Below are 18,250 nucleotides of genomic sequence, written 5' to 3'. Positions count from 1 at the left end.
GTGTATTCTTTCCACCTCTTCTTAATCTCATCTGCTTCTGTTAGGTCCCTGCCTTCTTTGTCCTTTATCATGCCCGTCTTTGCACATAACGTTCCCTTGAGATCTCCGATTTTCTTGAAGAGAACTCTAGTCGTTCCCATTCTATTGTTTTCCTCCATTTCTTTGCATTGTTCATTTAAGAAGGCCTTCTTGTCTCTCCTTGCTATTCTCTGGAACTCTGCATTCAGTTGGATATATCTTCCCCTTTCTCCCTAGCTTTTCACTTCCCTTCTTTCCTCAGCTACTTGTAAAGCCTCATCAGACAGCCACTTTGCTTTCTTGCATTTCTTTTTCTTTGGGATGGATTGAGTTGCTGCCTCCTGAACAGTATTACGGACCTCTGTCCATAGTTCCTCAGGCACTCTGTCTATCAGGTCTAATCCCTTAAATCTATTCCTCACCTCCACTGTATATTCATAAGGGCTATGATTTAGGTCATACCTGAATGGTTTAGTGGTTTTCCCTACATTCTTCAATTTCAGCCAAAATTTTGCAAGAAGCAGCTCATGATCTGAGCCACAGTCAGCTCCAGGTCTTGTTTTTACTGACTGTATAGAGCTTCTCCATCTTTGGCTGCAAAGGACATAATCAATCTGATTTCGATATTGACCATCTGGTGATGTCCATGTGTAGAGTCGCCTCTTGTGCTGTTGGAAAAGAGTGTTTGCTATGATCAGCATGTTCTCTTGGCAAAACTCGATTAGCCTTTGTCCTGCTTCATTTTGTACACCAAGGCCATGCTTGCCTGTTATCCCGGTGATTTCTTGACTTCCTACTTTAGCATTCCAATCCCCTATGATGAAGAGGACATCTTTTTTTGGTGTTAGTTCTAGAAGGTGTTGTAGGTCTTCATAGAACTGATCAACCTCAGCTTCTTCGACATCAGTGGTTGGGGCATAGACTTGAATTACTGTGATGTTGAATGGTTTGCCTTGGATTCGTACTGAGATCATTCTATCGTTTTTGAGATTGTACCCCAGTACTGCTTTTCCCACCCTTTTGTTGACTATGAGTGCTACTCCATTTCTTCTAAGGGATTCTTGCCCACAGTAGTAGATATAATGGTCACCTGAATTAAATTCGCCCATGCTTGTCCATTTTAGTTCGCTGATTCCCAAGATGTCGATGTTCAATCTTGCCATCTCATGTTTGACCACCTCCAGCTTACCTTGATTCATTGATCTGACATTCCAGGTTCCTAAACGATATTGTTCTTTACAGCATCGGACTTTCTTTTCACCACTAGACACATCCACAGCTGAGTGTCCTTTTGGCTTTGGCCCAGCCACTTCACTCTTTCTGGCGCTACTTGGAAATACCCTCTGCTCTTCCCCAGTAGTATATTGGACACCCTCTGACCTGAGGGGCTCATCTTCCGGCGTCATCTCTTTTAGCCTTGTGATACGTTCCATGGGGTTTTCCTGGCAAGAATACTGGAGTGGGTTGCCATTTCCTTCTCCAGTGGACCACATTTTGTCAGAACTCTCCACCATGACCTGTCCGTCTTGGGTGGCCCTGCACGGCATAGCTTATGGCTTCACTGAGTTACGCAAGCCCCTTCACCACAACAAGGCAGTGATCCATGAAGGGATGTACCATGAAGAACTTTCACTGCTTGAAAGTAGGCCATTGTTTTTCTCATCTGATATGAGATATGGGAAGGTTCATTTCTGGCAGAAGATGTTACAGAAATTATGGAAATCCCTTGGTCATGCATTGTTTAAGATGCCTAGACATTACATTACTGGCTGTTGATGTTGTAGATTTCTGAAATGAAACAACAGAGGGCAGAGGGGGAAAAAACACCAAGTGTTGTGCTAAAGTATCAGGGAAATGAGTCAATTCCTGGTTCTGTTGTAGGTTTCCTGTGTTGCCGGTCAGGAATTTAACCTCTGTGTGCCTTGCTTAGTAGTTTCACAGAGTAATCTGGGCAGGATATAGGAACTGTTTACTTCCTTATGGCTATTTTGAGGCAAAATTAATTGGGTTGAATCCAGTCTTAGAATAGACCTACTAACTTGTGTCCCACTGATTTTAGTGGGTCTACTCCAAGCATGACTAAGTCTGGATCCAAGCCATTGATATTTGTACATATCCATGCCTTTTCCCTCCATTCATAGTTCTTCTTTCCAAAAGAACCAAACTGTATTTTTAGTACTAGGCAATGAAGTACCAATTGACCCCAGAGAATGGGCACAACTGTTGCCATGTATTTTTCTCTTCAAGATGCATTGAAATGAATGGCAATTGCAGAGGACCAAGTTGTGCTGGAGTTCCAGCCAACACAGCCATGAATCACACAATGCCCCTTTGTTTCAGTGAAGCATAGGTATGAGATGATCCTGATAGATTGTGGCCAACGGGCACAGACATTTCCCTCATAGTGCAGTGTTTGCTCTAGGATGCATTCCCGCTACTACAAGACCAATTTCTTCAGCTGAACAAATGTGCTAATTTGCCATTCTTTTCACTGAATTTTTCTTTTCACTGTGTCCAGGGTGAGTTCTTCAAGCACTGGCACAAATCACTAATAAATTATGTCAATTAAATGTGGCAATTGTCAGTGCTGGTTTCAGGTTTTGTAGAACCTCGAGTTGGCCCTACCATTAGGGAGAGTGACCACCTCAGACAGCAGAATTTTTGTGTCATGAAGAGGCAGAAGATTAATGATATGTTATTAATGTGTTATTATTGGGTTGGATCCAGTCCTAACTTAAGTTCCATTGATTTCAATGGGTCTTCTCTAAGTATGATTAAGTTTGGATCCACCCCACTGTATTTTACAACCAGGTAGGGGTGGGGACCCCTTCATGGATCACTGCCTTGTTGTGGCGAAGGGGCTTGCGTAACTCAGTGAAGCCATAAGCTATGCCGTGCAGGGCCACCCAAGACGGACAGGTCATGGCAGAGAGTTCTGACAAAATGTGGTCCACTGGAGAAGGAAATGGCAACCCACTCCGGTATTCTTGCCAAGAAAACCCCATGGAACGTATCACAAGGCTAAAAGATATGACGCCGGAAGATGAGCCCCTCAGGTCGGAAGGTGTCCAATATGCTACTGGGGAAGAGCAGAGGGTATTTCCAAGTAGCGCCAGAAAGAGTGAAGCGGCTGGGCCAAAGCCGAAAGGACACTCAGCTGTGGATGTGTCTGGTGGTGAAAAGAAAATCCGATGCTGTAAAGAACAATATTGTTTAGGAATCTGGAATGTCAGATCAATGAATCAAGGTAAGCTGGAGGTGGTCAAACATGAGATGGCAAGATTGAACATCGACATCTTGGGAATCAGCGAACTAAAATGGACAGGCATGGGCGAATTTAATTCAGGTGACCATCATATCTACTATTGTGGGCAAGAATCCCTTAGAAGAAATGGAGTAGCACTCATAGTCAACAAAAGGGTGGGAAAAGCAGTACTGGGGTACAATCTTAAAAATGATAGAATGATCTCAGTATGAATCCAAGGCAAACCATTCAACATCACAGTAATTCAAGTCTTTGCCCCAACCACTGAGGCCGAAGAAGCTGAGGTTGATCAGTTCTATGAAGACCTACAACACCTTCTAGAACTAACACCAAAAAAAGACGTCCTCTTCATCATAGGGGATTGGAATGCTAAAGTAGGAAGTCAAGAAATCACCGGGATAACAGGCAGGCATGGCCTTGGTGTACAAAATGAAGCAGGACAAAAGCTAATAGAGTTTTGCCAAGAGAACATGCTGATCATAGCAAACACTCTTTTCCAACAGCACAAGAGGCGACTCTACACATGGACATCACCAGATGGTCAATATCGAAATCAGATTGATTATGTCCTTTGCAGCCAAAGATGGAGAAGCTCCATACAGTCAGTAAAAACAAGACCTGGAGCTGACTGTGGCTCAGATCATGAGCTGCTTCTTGCAAAATTTCGGCTTAAATTGAAGAATGTAGGGAAAACCACTAAACCAGTCAGGTATGATCTAAATCATATCCCTGATGAATATACAGTGGAGGTGAGGAATAGATTTCAGGGATTAGACCTGATAGACAGAGTGCCTGAGGAACTATGGACGGAGGTCCGTAACATTGTTCAGGAGGCAGCAACGAAATCCATCCCAAAGAAAAAGAAATGCAAGAAAGCCAAGTGGCTGTCTGATGAGGCTTTACAAGCAGCTCATGAAAGAAGGGAAGTGAAAAGCAAGGGAGAAAGGGGAAGATATACCCAACTGAATGCAGAGTTCCAGAGAATAGCAAGGAGAGACAAGAAGGCCTTCTTAAGTGAACAATGCAAAGAAATCGAGGAAAACAACAGAATGGGAAAGACTAGAGATCTCTTCAAGAAAATCGGAGATCTCAAGGGAACGTTTTGTGCAAAGATGGGCATGATAAAGGACAAAGAAGGCAGGGACCTAACAGAAGCAGATGAGATTAAGAAGAGGTGGCAAGAATACACAGAAGAACTATACAGGAAAGATCTGAATGTCCCTGATAGCCATGATAGTGCGGTCACTGAACTTGAGCCGGACATCCTAGAGAGTGAAGTCAAGTGGGCCTTAGGAAGCATTAGTAACAATAAAGCTAGCGGAGATGATAGTATTCCAGCCGAGCTATTTAAAATCCTAAAAGATGATGCTGTTAAAGTGCGGCATTCAATATGCCAACAAATCTGGAACACTCAACAGCGGCCACAAGACTGGAAAAGGTCAGTTTACATTCCAATTCCAAAGAAGGGCAACGCCAAAGAGTGTTCAAACTACCGCACCATTGCGCTCATTTCACATGCCAGCAAGGTGATGCTCAAAATCCTACAAGCTAGGCTTCAGCAGTATGCGAACCGAGAACTACCGGAAGTACAAGCTGGGTTTAGAAGAGGCAGAGGAACTAGAGATCAAATCGCCAACATTCGCTGCATCATGGAGAAAGCAAGAGAATTCCAGAAAAACGTCTATTTCTGCTTCATTGACTACGCTAAAGCCTTTGATTGTGTGGATCACAACAAACTGTGGCAAATTCTTAAAGTGATGGGAGTACCAGACCACCTTACCTGTCTCCTGAGAAACCTGTACGAGGGTCAAGAAGCAACAGTAAGAACCAGACATGGAACAACCGAGTGGTTCAAAATTGGGAAAGGAGTATGACAAGGCTGCATATTGTCACCCTGCTTATTTAATTTATATGCAGAGTACATCATGAGAAATGCCGGGTTGGATGAATCACAGGTCGGAATTAAGATTGCTGGGAGAATTATCAACAACCTCCGATATGCAGACGATACCACCCTAATGGCAGAAAGCGAAGAGGATCTAAAGAGCCTCTTGTTGAGGGTGAAAGAGGAGAGTGCAAAAGCTGGTTTGAAACTCAACATTAAAAAAACTAAGATCATGGCATCTGGCCCCATCACTTCCTGGCATATAGAAGGGGAAGAAATGGAAGCAGTGACAGATTTTACTTTCTTGGGCTCCAAGATCACCACAGACGGTGACTGTAGCCATGAAATTAAAAGACGCTTGCTCTTTGGGAGGAAAGCTATGGCCAACCTAGACAGCATAGTAAGAAGCAGAGACATCACCTTGCCGACAAAGGTCCGTCTAATCAAAGCTATGGTTTTCCCAGTAGTAATGTATGGATGTGAGAGCTGGACTATAAGGAAGGCTGAGCGCCGAAGAATTGATGCTTTCGAACTGTGGTGCTGGAGAAGACTCCTACGAGTCCCCTGGACTGCAAGGAGGTCAAATCAGTCCATCCTAAAGTAAATCAACCCTGAGTGCTCATTGGAAGGACAGATAATGAAGCTGAAGCTCCAATATTTTGGCCACCTAATGCGAAGAGAAAACTCCCTGGAAAGGACCCTGATGCTGGGAAAGACTGAAGGCAAAAGGAGAAGGGGACGGCAGAGGATGAGATGGCTAGATAGCATCACCGATGCAATGAATATGAACTTGAGCACGCTCCGGGAGAGAGCGCAGGACAGGAAGGCCTGGTGTGCTATGGTCCATGGGGTCACGAAGAGTCGGACACGACTGAACGACTGAACAACAACAACAAGGGGTGGGGAGGCACTTGTGGGATTTTCTGCCTCAGGTGCCCAAATAACTTCGCTGGTCATGGTATTATGATGTTAACTGGCATGGGTGGGAGGGTGCTATTTGCCTCAGGCAGCAAAATGCCTTGGGCTGGCCCTGGTAGGTTCCTTTAGTAAGATGGCCTCCTCCCTGAGTAGAGCCGCCTCCTCTGCCTCCGCACTGTTGTTGCCTGCCTCTCCTTTGGGCCTAACCAACACTATCTGCTAAAGAACGTGGAAGTTACAGCTCCTCCTCATTCCTCTTACAGTGCTTTCTCACTTGGAGAGGGCAGGTGAGCAGGCAGCAGGAACAGGAGGCTCCAGGGATTTTCAGCAGGCCACCAAATGGGGCAAGGTCTTCAGCAGATGCTTAGAATGCCTACTCTTGATGGTAATTGTTACCAGTCCTGGTAACTGTGTTGAGGCTGGCATCTGAGAAACAAAAGTTTTAGTTGCACGGTTATAAATTTCCATCTCATAATTATCCCACAAGATCAAAGACACCATAAAATCATCTTGCTTGTCAAGACAGCATCCTATGGCTATCATATGACTTTCTCAGGTTCTGATTTGCTTGAAGGTCTATCCAGGAATCCCTTGTGTATATGACTCATCTATACTGTGGGAGTGATTCATGGGAGTCATTTTGTATCCAAAAAAAAAAAGTAATGCGAGATTGTATGCATTTATGTAACAACAGCAGAAACCCAGCCCTTAAGACCAATCTGTGTAGGTGAAGGCATATTGCAACATTGCTTTTAAACTTAGATTTGCAATTTAAATTTAGGCTGAAATCCTGTACTGTTAAATATACAACCTATCCCATGGGCTGCAGCGGAATAACAGCAAGTCTACAGATTTTGGATGAGCTTTTGTTATGCATAAGAAATAATGCCTAGTATGTTGTAACTGACACATTAATGAAGGTTAATGTAGTGGTTTTGCATTAGATACAATGTTCTGCATATCAAACCGATTACAAAATGATGTAAAGAATTTAAAGTCATAATCCCTCTAACATACCTATTAACATCTTAGTCTTTAATATGTTTCCTCCTGTTTTCTCAGAGCTGCCATCATTTAATAGTCCTAACTCAACCTTGCTGAATTTAAAAGGACATTTGAATCACAACATCACCATCTGTATCTTTGGCAAGAACTGGGAAGCTTAGCAGAGTACAGTCAGCTGCAGTGTGGTGTTGTAGTCAGGTGATAAAAATAGAGGTGAGTAATTTTCATTTTAAAAGGAACAGGTGGTTCAGAGATGACTTTAATAACATTTCCATGCAGTAGAGGAAAACCTTTTTAATGAAGTGGATAATCTTGGATCAGACCACATAAATATGTTTCTCAGGAAACCTCTTTCTGCTTACTTATGGATCTTTGCCGTGTAACAGTTGGACATAATCACCACTTACTACTAGTAATAAAAAACCCTGCAAATTTAAGACAAGAGTTAAGGCTATCTCGTGCTGGCTCAAGCTCTGCAAAGCCAGGACACTGGAAGCTAAAGTTGATACCTTAACTGCCCTGTGACCTGTGATGATGCTGTGCAATGTCACAAATTGTGCTTGTTTACAATATGCCCCCATGTACCCACATGGATGCCCCATGTTGTCCTGGTCCTGTATTGCCTTATGAAGCATCTGAGCCTTACTGTTTTGCTATGGGAATCCTCCAGTGAATTGACCCATCCCTTTTTTTCTTATGCTTATGTCAGTAGCTGGCAGGGTGGGTTAAACAGTGAGAGAGAGCTCTCTTCTAGAAGCAAGGCTAGATGCTTCGTAAGGCAATACAGGACCAGGACAACATGGGGAATCTTTGCTGTATGGGTGCATGAAGGGGAGAACTTCCACAGATAGGCTGTCCTCTGCAGACAGTTGCCCTCCACATGTAGAAAGAGATGAGAATGGCAAGGGAGGAGCTAGTGAACTCATCCCCACTTCCCTTCCTCATATGTAGAGCTTACACACAATGACAATGATTTAATAGAGCTAGGCCCCATCTACACAGAGACACTTTCTGGGGTGATTCCATTTAGATTTTCATGAAATCAGGTTTGCTCCTCCCACAGCGAACGTAGCCAGTAACGCGGTATGTGTGTGTGTGTGTATATATATATATATATATATATATATATATATATATATATTTTAAAACCCGCTTTCACAAGGCAAACAGAACCTGAAAGCACATTAGCTGGCGGCTGGGTGGGCGGAGTCCTACAAGTAGAACTGAACATCATCAACCGTGTAGGTGCGGGGCAGAGAATAAGCAGAGACTTCCTCCCCACCCCTCTCTTCACTCCCATGCTCAATGGAGCACAATGGAAGAGAATGAGTTACTTCCAAGTAGACATGTTTAACCAACACCTCTCCTCGTGTCCTGCCTTTCAAGATACATGTTTCAATTCCGCCTATCAGCACTGCTCCTCCCAGCCCATGCTGAAGGCAGTTGAGGTCACCCAGGCTCCCAAATGTCACTGAGGCCATCGCGACAGGAAAATATGGCGCAAAACAACTTTGCAAAGAAGCGGCTTTTCGGGCAGAAAGATGCACGGTGGATGCAGAGTGGGGGTTATGTCATCTGCCATGATGGTGTGTGAGGCACAGAAGAACCAGAATAAATCCCCTATGTAGATTTACATAGATTCTCATAACTATCTTAATGAGCATACATAGAAAGTGAACACATGCTCAGTGTAATGTGTGAATATATGTACCCCTAGTGTAAGATCCTTGCATGTCCTTTTCCCACCAAATATATCTTTATATATACCCAGGCAACCTTTAAGATAAGCAGAGGAGGCCTTGCTGGTCATTCCAAAATTAATGGAATGTTGCTGTGAAATACCCAGATAGCGGGCCTTCTCTGAAGTGGCACCCACCATATGAAAACCATTCCCACGTATAGTCTGGAAGTGTCTCTACATGAGCGATTTATTGTACACTCGTGATTGGCCACTCATGGAAGTTTGCGGGTCCTTTGCACGATGTTGTCAATCTCCAGGACATCTTCTGCACTTTTCCTCATTTACCCTACTTTCAAAAAGATTGGAGATAAGCTGGAATTTTTAAAAAAGCGGGATATAATTCAGCCACTAGATGGCGCTGTTTCATTGAAAATATAAAAAGCCCTGTAAAGCTGCTGAGAAAGGGCATTCTCAATTCCACATCATGTTTGATGTCTAAAGGAGCCCCATCCTAATTGCCCCGGGGAAAGCAGAAAGCCTTGGTAAGGCTGTGGGATTTTTCCATAATGTAGAGGCAGAAAATGTGACATGTTTCAAAAGCCTCCTGAAAACACACTTGTTCACCCAAGCTTTCTCTGGGATGTAAGTAAATTAATTATACTGCTCCATTTTACTGTTTTCCCTGATTTTTTTTTTTTTACTATTGTTGGAAGTGTTTTTAATGCTGTGTTTTAATGCTGTGTTTTTAATATTGTATTTTAATATTGTGAACCGCTGAGTAGTGCTCATCAAGTAGATCATGGTTACCAAGTTTCAAGTTATTCGCTCGACAGGTGTCATCTTTATAAGCAGTAGAATTGTGAGGCTTATAATGGTGGAAACTTTTTTGGGTGACTCACCTTAACTAAAGGGGCTCTCCTGTGCTCCTGTAATAAATGTCTAAAAGAATAACTCATAGCTTGCTAGTAAATGTGAGCACAATTACCACAAAATCAGAAGGGCATAACCAGTTATGGCCAACTATTCTGGCAAGCATGCCACAAGTCAAGTCCAAAGGATGAGAAAGTGCCACAGTTGTATGGGCCTCATATGGTATCTATGTAGTCCCTGTGTCTAGATGAAGGTGATATCCTAACACAGGGGTGGGGAAACTCTTTCACCCTGAGGGATGAATTCAGTTTTGATGAAGCTCATGGGAACTGCATTGGGGGGGGGGAAGCAAAGGGGGTGGGGCCAAAAATACAAAAAAGAAAAGAAAAAGAAGAAGCCAGCATATTGTAGTTTAAAGTTCTTACTGCCAGTAACTAAGCCTTAGGAGAGCACTTCAGTCTTGTAGAATGGTGCGGGGGGGGGGGGACTGCACAAAGGCCAGGATGTCACCAAATGATCAGTACTGGAGGGAAAGGGGGTGGGGCCAGTGGGAGGAGTGGTGGCCATTTGGGGAACCCTTAAGGGCCAGATTGGGACCCCAGGAAGGCTGTATTGGGACCAAAGGCCTGAGGTTCCCACCTCTGTCCTAACACAGGAGCGGCAGGCAGGAGAACAGGCACTCATCACGCAAGTTGGCCACCCCAGGGCTAAATGGTCTGTTTATCCTACAGTCACTGGGGTCCAAAACAGAAATTAGTTTAAATCTATATCTAGCAGCTATGCCCTTTTTATTTTTTACTCTAGGGTAGGTGCAGGGCCCCCAATCTGGATCTTAGAAGACCCCATGCTCCTAGTCTAAAAAAAGGGGGGGTATAGCTGCTAGCTATGGATTTAAAGTAATGCCTGTTTTTTTCCCTGACGTATGGTTGTTTTTGAGATCATTTGCATGCATGAGGACTGAGAAGATGAATGCGTCTGTGAACACAGGAAGGGGGGGAAAGTATGGGAAAAAATGTCAAAATATAATATCCACATAACATTTCCAGTGGCATCTATTAGGAATTTAGGATTCCACTTGTGCCTTTGTTCTCTGAAAAATTGTCTAAATAATCCATCCCAATGTAACTTCCCTATATTTCTGGAAGGGACTATCTAGCTGCACATTGCCTTTCTTTCCCATTGCCTTATATTTTCTCCTTTGTTTCAGCACTACATGTACAGACTGCACTCCCTGCAGGAGTTTGGAGCATTATCACTATAATGACATTGAACTAGAAGAGCTGCTACTGGCCTAATCATATCTGGCCAATTCTAACTACAATGAAAGGAAGAAGGCTATGTTTTAAGGGCCTGCGTTTGACTTCCATGGTTTCTTTGGCCAGGACAATAAAGGTGAATGCCTCTGTATGTATGCATATCATCAGGGCCCACATAACACTGTAAAGTGTTAGTAATATTGAGGCCTTGTTCACAATTACATTTTTATGGGCACATGCACAGGATTTTATGAGTGCCTATGAAACTGTAATGTGTATACATGGAAAATGCACGTTTCCAGTTGCTCGTATCTCTCAGCTGGGGGGAGATGCCATGGAGCTGAGATTGGCTGTTGGTACTGATCAGACCGATATTCAGTCTTCCAAAAAAGCATGTTTTATCTTGGTCTTAGTGATTATTAGCAAATATGAAGTTCCTTCCACCAGCGGTAGTACAGCTGCTACCAGACGGGTTTATGTTTAGCTCAGCATTGGGAACAAAGTGTGAAGTACAGCAGCTAAGGATACCACAGACAGTTTCTGGCCTTGAGTGCCTGTCTCTGATTACACCTCTGTTTGTAGCCAGTATTGGAATACAATGTGAAAATTAATGTATTTAATCTTCACACATTTGCTGTCTTCAGCAAGAGCTTTTGTTCTCAAAAATGGTTTGATAGGTGATGGGGTGGGGGGATGTGATGGTTTATAAAATCATGTGTGATGTGAAGAAAATTGAAAGGGGAGGGGGAAGCAGTGCTATTTTCTCATAAAATACAAGACCATAGAGTTGTCCTGAAAAGGTGATTGGTAGCTGCTTTAAGACAAATAGAAGAACATACGTCTCCACATGTGGAATTAATTGCTCCAGACTGTGGTCACGGCCACTAGCACAGACCGCTTCAAGGCCCCTGTTCCTCCTCTCTCTCCCCATAATGTCTGCTTAGCCATACAAGTCATGTAACAAGGTGACTGCATTTCCTCACCCTCATTCCACTTCACTGACTGCTGTTGGTGGCAATAACACCAAGGCATGATGATATCATGTCATGCATTTTGTATGATTAGTAATTTCCAGGGGAGAGGGGACTCAGAACTGTAGTTAGCAGCAGCCGCCACTGCCATCTGCCTGTGTTTGCTGTAAATCTACTTCTGGCCTGGGGGTAGGGGTGGGGAATCAATGTCACCTGTGGCCATTAAACATGATAGCCAGTTGTGCAATCTCCGTGTTCAGAGGCAGCGTAACTTTGTCCAGCCATTATGGACAAAGAACAGGCAAGTAATAGCTCCATCTTTGGAGCGGGGGGGGGGGGATCTAACTGGCCAATGCCAGAAGCAGAGTGCTAAGCTACATGGACTATTAGTTTTGACCCAGCACTGAGGCCTTTTTTACATGAGGTTCTTAACCTACACTTTTACTGCAGCTTCTGCTTCCAGATCCTTTGCGAGATTTAGATTGGTTCCTTTACATGTGTTTTTCCCCCCAGGGGTTTTCTTTCTCTGCCTTTCTATATGTTCCATTACACAACCACTAGGTGGTGCTATGGTATAGTGGAATTGCACAAATACATAAGGCTTCTACAACACCATTCAGAAAAATACCAGACTGTCCTCCTTAGAAACCCTCCCTGATAATGGTTGCAAAGGACGGGAGAGGCTCTGGAGGAGGAGGATGTTGTGTAAAGGACCTGCAAAAGACCATGAGTGAGGAATCATGAGCGCACAATAAAAGCTTCATGTAGAAAGGTTCAGAAAGTTTTTGCATCCTCCTCTTAACAAAGCTCCTGACTGGAGCATAGCCCTCTGGGTGATTGTGCTCTTCCATAACTCCTATTCTCCTGTAACCCCATTTTGTATAAATGTAAAAGCTAAGAGGATGGCTGTCCTGCTTTGCTTTTGAGAACTATTCCCTAAAATCTCTCTCTCTGTCTCTCTCTCTGTCTCTCTCTCTGTCTGTCTCCTATCATCTATCTATCATCTAACTAATTTTGATTTACTTTTAGTACACAAAAGAAAATAGCTATCTGAATTTGCATTTTATCCGAATATTGCTTTCTTTGTGCCAGGAGTGGAAATTAAATCCTGGATTGTTTATTTTAAATATGATAGGGAATAAAAAGCTCAGAGCAACCTATAAATGTCACTTGACTATATTGCACCATAATTGTTAATTTCCAGCATGCTGAAGCCTGTTTATAGCACTTAGCCACAGGCTAAAATATAATTTTTATCATTGTAATGAAGGAGGCCATTTTCTGATGCTGCTATCTGCAAATCTCTCAGTGTACTTGTACCTAAGACAGCTGAATGGAAGTTCACCAGTTTAAATGTAGCTGGATTGTGTCTGGGTTATTAAAAGAACAATTTTGCTGAATGTATATGAGTCTTATTTGTTGTTTATTCGTTCAGTCGCTTCCGACTCTTCGTGACTTCATGGACCAGCCCACGCCAGAGCTTCCTGTCGGCCGTTGCCACCCCCAGCTCCCCCAAGGTTGAGTCTGTCACCTCCAGAATATCATCCATCCATCTTGCCCTTGGTCGGCCCCTCTTCCTTTTGCCTTCCACTTTCCCTAGCATCAGCACCTTCTCCAGGGTATCCTGTCTTCTCATTATGTGGCCAAAGTACTTCAGTTTTGCCTTTAATATCATTCCCTCAAGTGAGCAGTCTGGCTTTATTTCCTGGAGTATGGACTGGTTTGATCTTCTTGCAGTCCAAGGCACTCTCAGAATTTTCCTCCAGCACCACAGTTCAAAAGCATCTATCTTCCTTCGCTCAGCCTTCCTTATGGTCCAGCTCTCGCAGCCATAGGTTACTACGGGGAATACCATTGCTTTAACTATGCGGACCTTTGTTGTCAGTGTGATGTCTGTGCTCTTCACTATTTTATCAAGATTTGTCATTGCTGTCCTCCCAAGAAGTAAACGTCTTCTGATTTCCTGGCTGCAGTCAGCGTCTGCAGTAATCTTTGCGCGTAGAAAGACAAAGTCTGTCACTGCCTCCATGTTTTCTCCCTCTATTTGCCAGTTATCAATCAAGCTGGTTGCCATAATCTTGGTTTTTTTGAGGTTTAACTGCAACCCAGCTTTTGCACTTTCTTCTTTCACCCTTGTCATGAGGTTCCTCAGCTCCTCCTCGCTTTCAGCCATCAAAGTGGTATCATCTGCATATCTGAGATTGTTAATGTTTCTTCCAGCGATTTTAACTCCAGCCTTGGCTTCATCAAGCCCAGCACGTCGCATGATGTGTTCTGCATACAGGTTGAATAGGTAGGGTGAGAGTATACAACCCTGCTGTACTCCTTCCCCAATCTTAAACCAGTCCGTTGTTCCATGGTTTGTTCTTACGGTTGCTACTTGGTCGTTATACAAATTCCTCAGGAGGCAGACAAGATGACTTGGTATCCCCATACCACCAAGAACTTGCCACAATTTGTTATGATCCACACAGTCAAAGGCTTTAGAATAGTCAATAAAACAGAAATAGATGTTTTTCTGAAACTCCCTGGCTTTCTCCATTATCCAGCGGATATTGGCAATTTGGTCTCTAGTTCCTCTGCCTTTTCTAAACCCAGCTTGTACATCTGGCAATTCTCGTTCCATGAATTGCTGGAGTCTACCTTGCAAGATCTTGAGCATTACCTTACTGGCATGTGAAATAAGTGCCACTGTTTGATAGTTTGAACATTCTTTGGTGCTTCCCTTTTTTGGTATGGGGATATAAGTTGATTTTTTCCAATCTGTTGGCCATTCTTGTGTTTTCCAAATTTGCTGGCATATGGCATGCATCACCTTGACAGCATCATCTTGCAAGATTTTAAACAGTTCAGCTGGGATACCATCATCTCCTGCTGCCTTGTTATTAGCAATGCTTCTTAAGGCCTATTCCACCTCACTCTTCAGGATGTCTGGCTCTAGCTCACTGACCACACCGTCAAATCTATCCCCGATATTATTATCCTTCCTATATAGATCTTCCATATATTCTTGCCACCTTTTCTTGATCTCTTCTGCTTCTGTTAGGTCCTGGCCATCTTTGTTTTTGATCATACCCATTTTTGCCTGGAATTTACCTCCGATGTTTCTAATTTTCTGGAAGAGGTCTCTTGTCCTTCCTATTCTATTATCTTCTTCCACTTCCGCGCATTGCTTGTTGAAAAATAATTCCTTATCTCTTCTGGCTAACCTCTGGAATTTTGCATTTAATTGGGCATATCTCCCCCTATCACTGTTGCCTTTTGCTTTCCTTTCTTGGGCTGCTTCCAGTGTCTCAGCAGACAGCCATCTTGCCTTCTTGGTTTTCTTTTTCTTTGGGATGTTTTTTGTTGCTGCCTCCTGAACAATGTTGCAAACTTCTGTCCATAGTTCTTCTGGGACCCTATCTACTAAATGTAGTCCCTTAAATCTATTCTGCACCTCCACTGCATATGCATTAGGAATATCAGTGAGCTCATATCTAACTGATCTGTGGGTCTTCCCTATTCTCTTTAGTCTGATTCTAAATTGTGCAATAAGAAGTTCGTGATCTGAACTACAATCAGCTCCAGGTCTTGTTTTTACCGACTGCACAGATGTCCACCACCTCTGGCTACAAAGGATGTAGTCAATCTGATTTCGGTGTCGACCGTCTGGTGAAGTCCATGTATAAAGTCGTCTCTTAGGTTGTTGGAAGAGAGTGTTTGTTATGCACAGTGAGTTGTCTTGGCAAAATTCTATCAGCCTATGTCCCACTTCATTTTGTTCTCCCAGACCATGCATGCCTGTAATTTCAGGTGTCGTTTGACTACCCACCTTAGCATTCCAGTCTCCTGTAATGAAAATAACATTTTTTGGGGTGTACTATCCAGTAGGTGCTGCAGATCCTCATTGAACTGATCTACTTCTGCTTTTTCAGCAACAGAATTTAAATGGGGAAAATATATGACTTTATGTTTCTAACAGTGTAAAAACAGAGCTGAAGGAACATCCTCTTTTAGAATGGACTGCTATCATCTCTAATTCTTGACCCTGAAGGCTGCCTCATCCCTGAATCATAGTAAAGATAAAATAAGACTGAAAAAAGTTGACCATGTTGAAACTGAAATACTGTCACATGGCTAATACATGTGACAAATACATGTTACATGTCATCTTTCAAATATTGACAAATATTAATATCACTGCTTATCAATGATCCTTTAATTCTAGATACAAACCGCTAAGGCATGTCACCCATCAAATACAGTCAACATTCTAAATAAGATTATATTGCCAAAAATGAAATGCTATTGCATGTCACAGTAAAAAATAAAATATAAACACTTGTAAAGTTCTGTTGTTAAATATCAAATATTTAAAGAAGAGAATGGTTTACTTCAAACCTCACAGAGGAGAATTCAGAGAAGAACTGCACTTCAACATGAAAATCTACCCAGGACTCTCAGACTTTAGAAGAACCTAGCTGCCAAATCCAGACTTGCCTCGGCAACGAGCCACTACTTTTGGACTAAGATCTCAACTTTAATTGGAGGAAAGTTGTCTTAAAAGCTGAGTGCAATATAAGCCAAAGTGCCTGGCTCAGACCTGAGGGCGAAAATATGGGCAAAGTGTGACTGAGGGAAAAGAGGCCCTTTCAAATATTGTTTTCTTGAATCAGTGAGGTTCTGAGGAGGTTAAGGAGTACAAGGCTTATGTGGGTCTGTGTCAGCCTGATTCAACTTGGATCCCGCCAGATGTTTTGGACTACAACTCCCATCATATTGTAGTATCTGGAGGCACCCAGGTTGGGGAAGGCTGGTCTTATCATCACTGGAAGGTTGCAGAGATTCTTTGTAAGTGTAGAGAGAAAGAAAGCTTTGCTTGGTTGGTTTTCTTGAATGGATTTTTAAAGTTATATAGGGAAGGCAGACAGGCTTCTTACTTTTGGAATTTCTGCATTTTCCTTGTAAGCTCCTAAACAAGGAGTCTTTCCTTTGAAATGCATCGAACTATATTAAATATTTCTGCTTTTACTCAGCATCTGAGTCCTTTCTTATTCTTGTCTGATTTGCCTATCTTGATTATCATCCACACTGTCTTTACGCCTCTAGTTGTCTGCTAGAGCCCATCTCATGATTACTTTTCTCATGATAGCAGCCACCAGTGCTCTTCTTTGGAAGATATCCTTTTAGACAAGAACAGAAACTAATACTATAGTATGTGGCAGTTGGTAGCCGACACAATGAAAGTCAGTGGTAGTTAATCTTTTTGTTGACTGTTCCGATAGCTCCTGTATATCTTTTTCCCCAGAGTCTTGTAACTCATGGACGTAGGTGCATGGTTGAAAAAAGACAAGGCTGCCTAGTTAAAACACAAGCAAAAGAACAAGATAATCTTTGCCATCATGCCATATCGTTGCATGTATAGTGTTATGTGTGATGCAGGGTGTATGTGTATTATTCATATCTGCATAAGCTTGATTTGCAATACAATTAAAAAAAATGGAAATCAGAAGGAATGCATAAATCAGTGAATCACACAAATAGCTGTAAGCATGAACATATCCCACATTCCATCACATATGCAGTGTACATATGGGCTTCATATAGCACAAAGTCCAATATATGACAGCATAACAGTTAATCCTATTCTGAAGCTAAATCTAAGTACTATTACTGGATCTTTGCCTGCATATAGTTCAGTTTTTTTAGATTATAAAAGCTATTACCTTAGAGCTTTTAAGGTCTTATAAAGGCTCATGTTGTTATTCAGGTCATTGTACTAATTTATTATTTTTTCCTTCAAGAAATCCTCTTATCATGCACATTTAAGCCAACATGTCATGCGATAGCATTTAACAGCAATCTTGTGAAACTATCCATTTTGACATTGCTTCTAAAAACTGGAACACGATCAAGAATGAAACTGACCAATAATTATAGATAGGTCATTCGCGTATTCATTGGAGATTTAAAATAAAAGCCAATGCTTTCTCTCATAAATAAAACTTCACATTTGAAACGTTTGTTGTAGTTTGACATTTTGAGGTCAAGATTCTTTTCTTTCTATTTTAACTTAAAACATCAGGCACAATTCAGTGGAAAGATGTTCTTTGAAAGCCCTATTGAAATGGCCTGTGCAAGAGAGCTTGTGTAGCTCCCATTCATTTCAATGGATATTGCACAGTGAATCTCACTAGATTATGTCTGGAGTTTTTTCTCATTTCTTTTCTTTCTTTTGGCCAAATCAACCAGCTTGGTTTAAAATAACAGCTTAACATTTACAGGCAAAGTCATTTGGACCTAAATCTGTTCATTTTATTACAATGCCAATTCCAGATTTCCAGAAGCCTTTATGTATAACGCATACTGCACAATTGCTGGCACTATGTTGGTCTAGGA

General features: G+C 42.4%; 1 long non-coding RNA gene across 2 annotated transcripts in view; it reads left to right on the top strand.

The window, feature by feature from the left end:
- LOC146339962 (uncharacterized) overlaps positions 1 to 13,396 on the top strand; it is a 102,529-nt gene extending 89,133 nt beyond the window's left edge. For both annotated transcript variants that reach the window (XR_014784417.1, XR_014784418.1), the window contains exons 4-5: positions 7,149 to 7,304; positions 10,850 to 13,396. This is a non-coding gene — a long non-coding RNA (uncharacterized LOC146339962). The remainder of the gene's footprint in view (positions 1 to 7,148; positions 7,305 to 10,849) is intronic.
- Positions 13,397 to 18,250: the final 4,854 nt, after the last annotated feature.

The sequence above is a fragment of the Heloderma suspectum genome, chromosome 7, assembly GCF_057233095.1.
Source record: "Heloderma suspectum isolate Gila_16-S chromosome 7, 16-S_ref, whole genome shotgun sequence".
NCBI lineage: Eukaryota > Metazoa > Chordata > Lepidosauria > Squamata > Helodermatidae > Heloderma > Heloderma suspectum.
The sequence above is the reverse complement of the archived record's forward strand: the minus strand, read 5'-3'. Positions and strand labels throughout refer to the sequence as shown.